This window comes from Pseudonaja textilis, chromosome 1 (assembly GCF_049901715.1).
Source record: "Pseudonaja textilis isolate UNSWEBS1 chromosome 1, rPseTex1.2, whole genome shotgun sequence".
Lineage (NCBI taxonomy): Eukaryota > Metazoa > Chordata > Lepidosauria > Squamata > Elapidae > Pseudonaja > Pseudonaja textilis.
The window spans coordinates 177,705,955-177,714,271 of NC_141990.1; positions in this window are offsets into that span (position 1 = coordinate 177,705,955).

Genomic DNA, 8,317 nt, shown 5'->3' on the forward strand with positions numbered 1-8,317 from the left:
TTTGAATAGTTGCTAAATGAATGGATGTAAGCTGAGGACTACTTGCAAACCATTTTTAAATTGGAAAACTTTAAAAGAAAACAAAACAGAAATAACAGTGAGACTTCTGGTGGCATTTCCATCATGGACGGATCAAAGTCCGCGATCATGCACGGCTTCGATCCGTACTCTCCCTGTTGGAGGGCTCCAAAAGGAGCCGGAACCACCCTGTAAGGATGGTGAAGAAGGGGGAGACCGTCTGTCAGGTCAATGGGAGATGGGCTGTAGTAGTAGTCGGAAATGGCCACCCTGAAGACAGAAGGCTTTCTGTGATATAGGATCATGCTGGAGCGGTGAAGAAGCAGGCAGTGTGGAGACCAGGCAAGCCAGATGTAACATATGGACATTAAGGTACTCTGGAATTAAACCATAAAGGAATTTAAAGAAAGATTACAATAGTGGTGACCAGAGAAAATGAAAAGAAAAATTGGATATAAAGGAAAGTGGCTTTGAACTTTGAAAGAGCTAAATTGAAGGAGGAACTCAGAAAATAGAAGAAAAAATTGTTTAACTTGGCTTCTTCTTCTTCATCCCAATTTTCTTGTTGTTGTATTTCCTGGTAGGTAGAAATCGCCATTTCTAAGAAGTGAAAAACAGATCCAGAAGAGCCCTTGCCTTCTTGTTCCTTTTCTTTTTTTAATTTTTTAAATTCCATTTTTAATTCTTCCACAGATAATGCCATTGTAAGATTTTTCCTTTTTTTAAAAAAAAACAACCCAAATGTTTTTGATCTTAAAATAGTTTCCAAAAAAGTCCCAAAGTCATCAAGCAATCCAAACAAATGCAAAATGTTTCATTTAGAACCTTCTTCCTTTCACACTTTCTCCTCCTGGGGCAGTATCAATTACAAAGTTATATGTATTATTATAAATATTTTTGGAACTGATTTTTTTTAATTGGCTTCTTTTTTAAGGATTATTGTTAAATTATATATGGATATAATTGAAATAACTGTGAAAATTGGAAGCTATGTTAAAAAAATGATACAAAACAAAGAATACAGTTAAAATGAATTATGAGGAATCTAATGAAAAGTCTAATGTCAGTTCCTATAATTAACTGAATCGATCAATATATTTGAAATAATAAATGATTTAGAAAGTAATTGAGGGAAAGAATACCAGGTGGAATCTAGCTTGTGTGTGTGTGTGTGTGTGTGTGTGTGTGTGTGTGTGAGAGAGAGAGAGAGAGAGAGAGAGAGAGAGAGAGAGAGAGAGAGAAGTTAGGAGTTTGTTGTTATTAAGTCAGAATGTGATAATTATAAAGTGATTATATTATGATACATTTTGATTATGGACTAAAGGGGAATAAATTCAGGGATGTATAACACAAAGGGTTGGCATGCTCTAATTGGTAATTAAAGGGGGAAACTTTTGGAATTATTAGATTTAAGATGAAACTTACTGAATAATGAAATAAAAGTATGTGGTAAAATTGCAAATGTGATAGATAAAAGCATAAAGGTATAATGAATTTAGAATAAAAAATAAGAACGTTAGATTATAAAACAAGACATGAGAATATTTAAAGAAAAAAGGAATTAAGTTAAGATACAAATTGAAAATGTAATAAGTGTAAAAAAAAACTTAAGGGAAAATGGAAGTAATGATATGATATAGAATAGAATGTGAAAGATAAATATATAATAAGGTCATGTTTGTAGTGAAGTGTAAAAAGCTGGAACCACATTGTTCACTGAAAGAGATGTTTTTAAAATGTAACAATAAAAAAAAGTATTGGCAAAAAAATCCACACAGAAATAACACTATTACTTATCTTGATTTCCCCCCTCCATAGGTATCATTTCAGAATGATTAGTAATTATTATCTGATTATAATAGTCATCCATATGACTATTCAGAATGATTAGTAATTATTATCTGATTATAATAGTCATCCATATGACTGAGAAATCCAAAAGATTGCCATGATTTTACTTTATTCTATGGTAGAATATACATATGTCAAATTGTGGTATTAGTATTTTCTTTAGGTACTACCAATGTTGTGAAATAATCATGTCAGAAATTACATTAGAAATCATGCAATTTAGTTTTCCGGTAATCTTCTGATGATATATTATGCACATTTAAAACTTTCAAGCAAATTATCACTGAAAGTTGATAATTCGATTTTAGTATACTATATCAGAAAGATAAAATATCCAGAGGCAAGTAAGACCTTTGTAAAATATTCTGTTCCATCTTTGAAATATGCAACTTTGTCTTCAAATTATATCTATTTATTTATAAGTGACCATTTTGATTTTTTTTACATTTTTAGTAAGTTGCTCTAGTATTACTTTATTTAGTGGTAACACTATGCACAAATGCTGATCCTAAATATATCCGTTGAACTCTAAGTGACTTCTGTTTATAAATAGGACATATGAAGCTATTAAGTCTTCCTTACAACAATCTATTCTGTGCCAAAATAGTTGCTCTGATTTTTTTAAATCTACAGCTGAAAGACTCAGAAAGCAACTTAATAAAAATGGTACTCTAACTCTAAAGTTTTACACATAATGCCAAGAAAAAGTGAATACTCTGGTTCCTGGATGAACAGCACAGCAAAAGATTGGATGAGTTCAAATTAGTGTATATTAAATTTGGTTCTGATAAAAAGTTCCCAATTAGATTAGATTAGATTCAGCTTTATTGTCATTGCACATGAACGCAATGAAATGTAGTTAGCATCTAACCAGAAGTGCCAAACAACAGATAGATAGATAGATAGATAGATAGATAGATAGATAGATAGATAGATAGATAGATATAGTATTCAGCTTTGCTCGGGTATTTTCCCACGTCATTGTAGTTGTGCTTTTAAAGTTGTAGCAATGTTTCGGCAGAATCTCATCTGCCATCATCAGGCTTCTGTATAGTGTTCATCTGTATTCATCTGTTCATCTGTATAGTGTCCAGATGAACACTATACAGAAGCCTGATGATGGCAGATGAGATTCTGCCAAAATGTTGCTACAACTTTAAAAGCACAACTACAATGATGTGGGAAAATACCCGAGCAAAGCTGAATACCATACATGTAAGTACCCGCGAAAACTTGAGAAAATTACACACACACACACACACACACACACACATATACATATATACAAGATATGTAACTATATATGGATATACAGAGTATCTATGAATATGCAGAATATATGTCTATGGAAGGAATATATACGACTGTACAGAGTTTTTATGAACATATTGAATATAAGTATAATGCACTGAGAGTTTATACAAGATATATACAGTATTATCAGAGAAAGTATCAGTGTGCGTGTGGGAATAGACAAGTTGAGGAATTCAATAAGGAGACCGCGGTATGGTAGAAGTTGGTTCTTAGCCTGCTGGTCTTAGACTGCAGGCACCTGAACCTCCTTCCAGATCGAAGAAGGGTAAACAGTTTATGGGCTGGATGGGAGGAGTCCTTAACAATGCTGTGGGCTTTTCACAGACATCGTTTCCTCTGAATGTCCACAATGGCAAGAAATGGGATCCCTATAATGTGTTGGGCGGTTTTCACCACCCTCTGTAATGCCTTCCTTTCTTTAATGGTGCAATTTCCATACCAGACTGAAATACAGCTGGTTAGGATGCTCTCGACTGCACAGCGGTAGAATTTGATCAGAATAGTTGGGAAAGGTGGTTCTTCCTCAGTAATCTAAGAAAGAAGAGGCGTTGGTGAGCTTTCTTGATCAGGCTGGTGGTGTTGATCTGCCAGGACAGATCCTCAGAGAGGTAGATCCCCAGGAACTTGAAAATGATGACATGTTCTACCATTCTTCCGTTGATGTATATAGGAGAATGTGTGTAAACATTTTTCTTCCTGAAATCCACAATGAGCTTTTTGGTCTTGTTAGTGTTGAGTAATAAGTTATTGTCGGCACACCATATAACTAAACTCTGCACCTCCTCCCTGTACTCTGAACCTCCTCCCTGTACTCTGAGTCATAGTTATCGTTAATGAGTCCAATCACCGTGCTGTCGTCTGCGAACCTGATAAGGGTGTTGGAGCCATGCCTAGGCCTACAGTCATAGGTGAAAAGAGAGAACAGGAAGAAACTCAGCACACAGCCTTGGGTAACGCCAGTACTTAGTGTGATGGTGGATGAGGTGGAGTTATTCAACTTGACATGTTGTGGTCTGTTTGTCAGGAAGTCCAATATCCAATTGCAGAGAGTAGTATTGATGCCAAGGTCACCAAGTTTAGTAATCAACCTGGAGGGAATGACTGTATTAAATGCTAAAGTGAAGTCAACAAACAGCATTCTTGCAAAGGTATTCTTATTGTCCAGGTGTGTTAGGATGGTATGCAATGCTATGGAAACAGCATCCTCGGTGCTCCTGTTCTTGCTATAGGCAAATTGATAGGGGTCCAGTGTGATTGGGAGACAAGTTTTGAGGTGTGCCAGGACTAACCGCTCAAAGCACTTCATGATTGTAGGTGTAAGTGCTATAAAGCGGTAGCTGTTCAAACACTCTTGCTTGGAGTGCTTAGGCACCGGCACAATGGAGGTGGTCTTGAAGCAAGTTGGTACAGTTGCTTGAGAAAGAGACAAATTGAAGATGTCAGTCAAAACCACAGACAGCTGTCCAGCACAGGCCCTAAGTACACGTTCTGGAATGCCATCAGGGCCCATAGCTTTATGTGTTTAGAATAGGAATATGTCCTATTCTAAACAGTATTATATCTCTCCTAAAGGACATGTTATTTGAAAGACTTTCTTCCTTCTTATTTCTTTCCTCCTGAAACAACCAGAGTTAAAACTTTTTCTTTTTGTACTTCCAATGTTCTTTCTCAGATAAAGTGGACATCGTTACTAACACCCATAATCTGGCCAATCCAAACTGGATTACTGGAGTGCATTTATATACACATCTTTGAAAGTTATGTTTATGATTATATAATTCTATGTCTCCTTAATTTTTAATAGCCTCTCAGTAGAATTCCTGGTTACACACATCATCAAATATCTGATTCCTCATCATATATTATTTTGAATTATACGTTCATTCCATTTATCATTTATGAACACATAATTAAACCCTTGCTTTTTATCCTTTAAATAAAATGTGAAGATTTACTTTTCATTCAGGCTTTAATCTGTAAAAATACTAAATTTATTTTTTTTAATTTATTTATTTTGTTTGTCAAGCATGTATGAGAAAACAAGTATAAATATGAACATAATATATAAACATGTAAGTATAAACAGGTATTACTATATACATAATAAATGAGTATGAATAAATGGATAAATGGAAACAGTAGGACAGGGACAGTAAGCACACTGGTGCGCTTATGCACGCCCTCTTACAGGCCTCTTAGGAATGGAGTGAGGTCCATGGTAGACAGTTTAAGGTTAAAGGTTAAATTATTATAATTATACTTGATATTTCCATACTACATGGGCCAAAAGTAACATATAGATGTGTGTTTATATGAAATATCTGGATATGTATCTTGTATGTTTTACCTGTAAAATGACTTGGAAATTAATTCCTAAATCACAAGGTATGAATGGGAAAATCATGCCAAAAATGCTTTTCCTGCATGTATGAAAGAGAGAAGGAATAGCCAGCAAGTCTTCCTTAAAACCCAAGAGAATCCCTAGAATATGCCATAGCAACTTTGTGATCAATCTAAGTCATGTTAGTTCAAGTGTCTGAGAAATTGATGGAAGGAAGCCATAGCTAGAAGCTGACCTTTGAGTTATTTGTTTGGTAGGTTTTTGTCCATTGAATCTTTCCATTCCTCATGGATAAATAAATCTTTATTAAGTTTTCTGCAATCACTGGTGCTTTTACTGATACAAATATTTTATCGTATATATATAAAATAGGCACAAATTAAAACAAAGGGTTAACTGCTGATCCTTCCACGTCTGATAAAGGCAAAGTATTACATTATTTACACAATTAATAGTTTGCCTGATGAAAAATGAAGTAACATGTATTTGTAATGGTTCACTCCCCAGGTTAATTTCTTTATGTATGTTGTACATAAACAGCTTGGTTTGGTTAACAGGGATATTAGAGATTGACATGAATGTTAGGAGAAGAATAAAGTTTGCATAATGAAATAGGCTATATGTACTTCATTTGAAAAATGTAATTACATGTAATTATGTTAGGAGAAGAATAAGGTTTGCATAATGAAATAGGCTATATGTACTTCATTTGAAAAATGTAATTACATTTGTTTAACTTAAATGGATGCTTCAGAAACTCAGTGAATACATTACTGACTTCTTGTATGCATGAACTAGCAAACTCATCTTGGCTTGAGAACAATATTTTAACAATGCAGCTGTTATGTTTGTTCGTTCTAATACTTCCGGAAATAATCTCCTACGTAGGTTACAATATCCAACTACTGTGCTTCTATTTTGTTCTAAGTGATGACTTAATAATGGTTCATAGTTGCATGACATTTCATTAACAACACTAGTTAAAATATTATCCATCTGCCAAAATAACAAATTAAAATGAATAGGCTCACTTTCATAGATAAACATTGTTTACTGACTTATGCATACTTCATAATACAACATTAATATTGGCCTAATTTGATTCATAGTATTTCCTTAAAGGCTTATGTCAAAAATGTGTTGTATTCAGGTACAAAATAGTAGGCATTATATAGTATATTATATATTATAAATTAAAATATTATCACAATACGATAATCAGAATGTCAGTTATATAATTCAGTACATAAAGCAATTAGTTTGGAGCCAGAGGTTGCATAATAGGAACAGAAAGACACATCCGCTGGCTCACAGCAGCCCTGCCAATCTTTCTAATTTCCCCATTCTGCTGTAGTTTTCCCCATGCTTTATAATTCCATATAATAATACAAGAGTCATTAATGCAAAGGTAGAAAATCTCACTTGTGAGTATAAAATCCTCTGGTTCCCATTCATTGGCTTGAAAATTACAAGATACAAGCTTTATAATTATGAATGTTCAATCTGCATGTAGATTAATGTGTAGAAAGATTCAGTGTCATCCTTGTCGCTGGACTTTCAGTGTACTGTTTGCTCATACACATTTTTCTCAAAATATATCTTTTTGTGCACATTAACTTTTACTTCTGCAGCATAAAATAGGAAAAAGTCATACCTGATATATAGATGCATTGCATTCATCCTGCAATGGTTTGTTTCAGGCTGATGATAGTAGTAAGTACATACATAAGCTCCATGCAAACGGGACCATGCAATATTAAATCAAAGGTTTGTGTCTCCACATATTCACATTGAATATCCTTATAAGGTATGTAGGTAGTTGTCTGAATTTGATTTGGTTCAAGAAGCACAATTTTAATCTTGTTCTTTATTCATGCCATGTTTATGAAACCTGTGAATGAACTTTCCCCTTGACTGAATCAATAACAATGTGACAAGGGGAACTGAAATTATCTTTCACTTATAGTGTTTATTCCTATTTCTTACAATAAGAGAATGTTGACAGAAATGCTATTCTAATTGTAGGCAATCATTTTAACAACAGGAAGCCCATCTGAGTAAGAAACAAAATGATATTCTATTTTCCATCTGTAATTTATTTAGGGACTACAACAATCTTGCTAATAGTATATCCATTCTAAATAAATCATATCTTAAAACAAATTATTCCGCTTTTCTCTCTATAATCAGTCAATACTTCATACCATGAAGAGAATGTGAACATAATTGAAATTATCCCAAAGGTTCTTGGATGAAAGTGAAATGTCTTCAAAGAAAAACATGAAAGTCCAGTTGCCTCTTGAAAAAGCACCTTTGGGACAACCATGTCTTGCTTGACTGAGAACCTCCATAGACATAATTGAAATTACTGTTCTTAGCCACATAGATACATACATGCCATGCCATATATGCATATATGATGACACCATTAAAGCCAACCTCTTTAACACATTCTTTGGCTCAGTATTTGTAAACAGCAATGGATAATGCTCAGTATTTCCTAGTCGAACCACAGACAACTACAATGATCTAATATATATCGATTTTACAGAAGACAATGTTGAAAAAGCACTACGCAATCTATAACCATCTCTATCTATTGGACCGGACGGAATATGTGCCTACTTCTTAAAAAAGCTATCCACTGCCATAGCCAAACCTCTAAGCATAATCTTTGAAAAATCTTTCAGGACCAGCTCCTTGCCAAAACTATTATCACAAGTCACGGTCATCCCCATCTTCAAAAAGGGAGACCCCAGCCTAGTTGAAAATTACAGACCAATCTCTTTATAC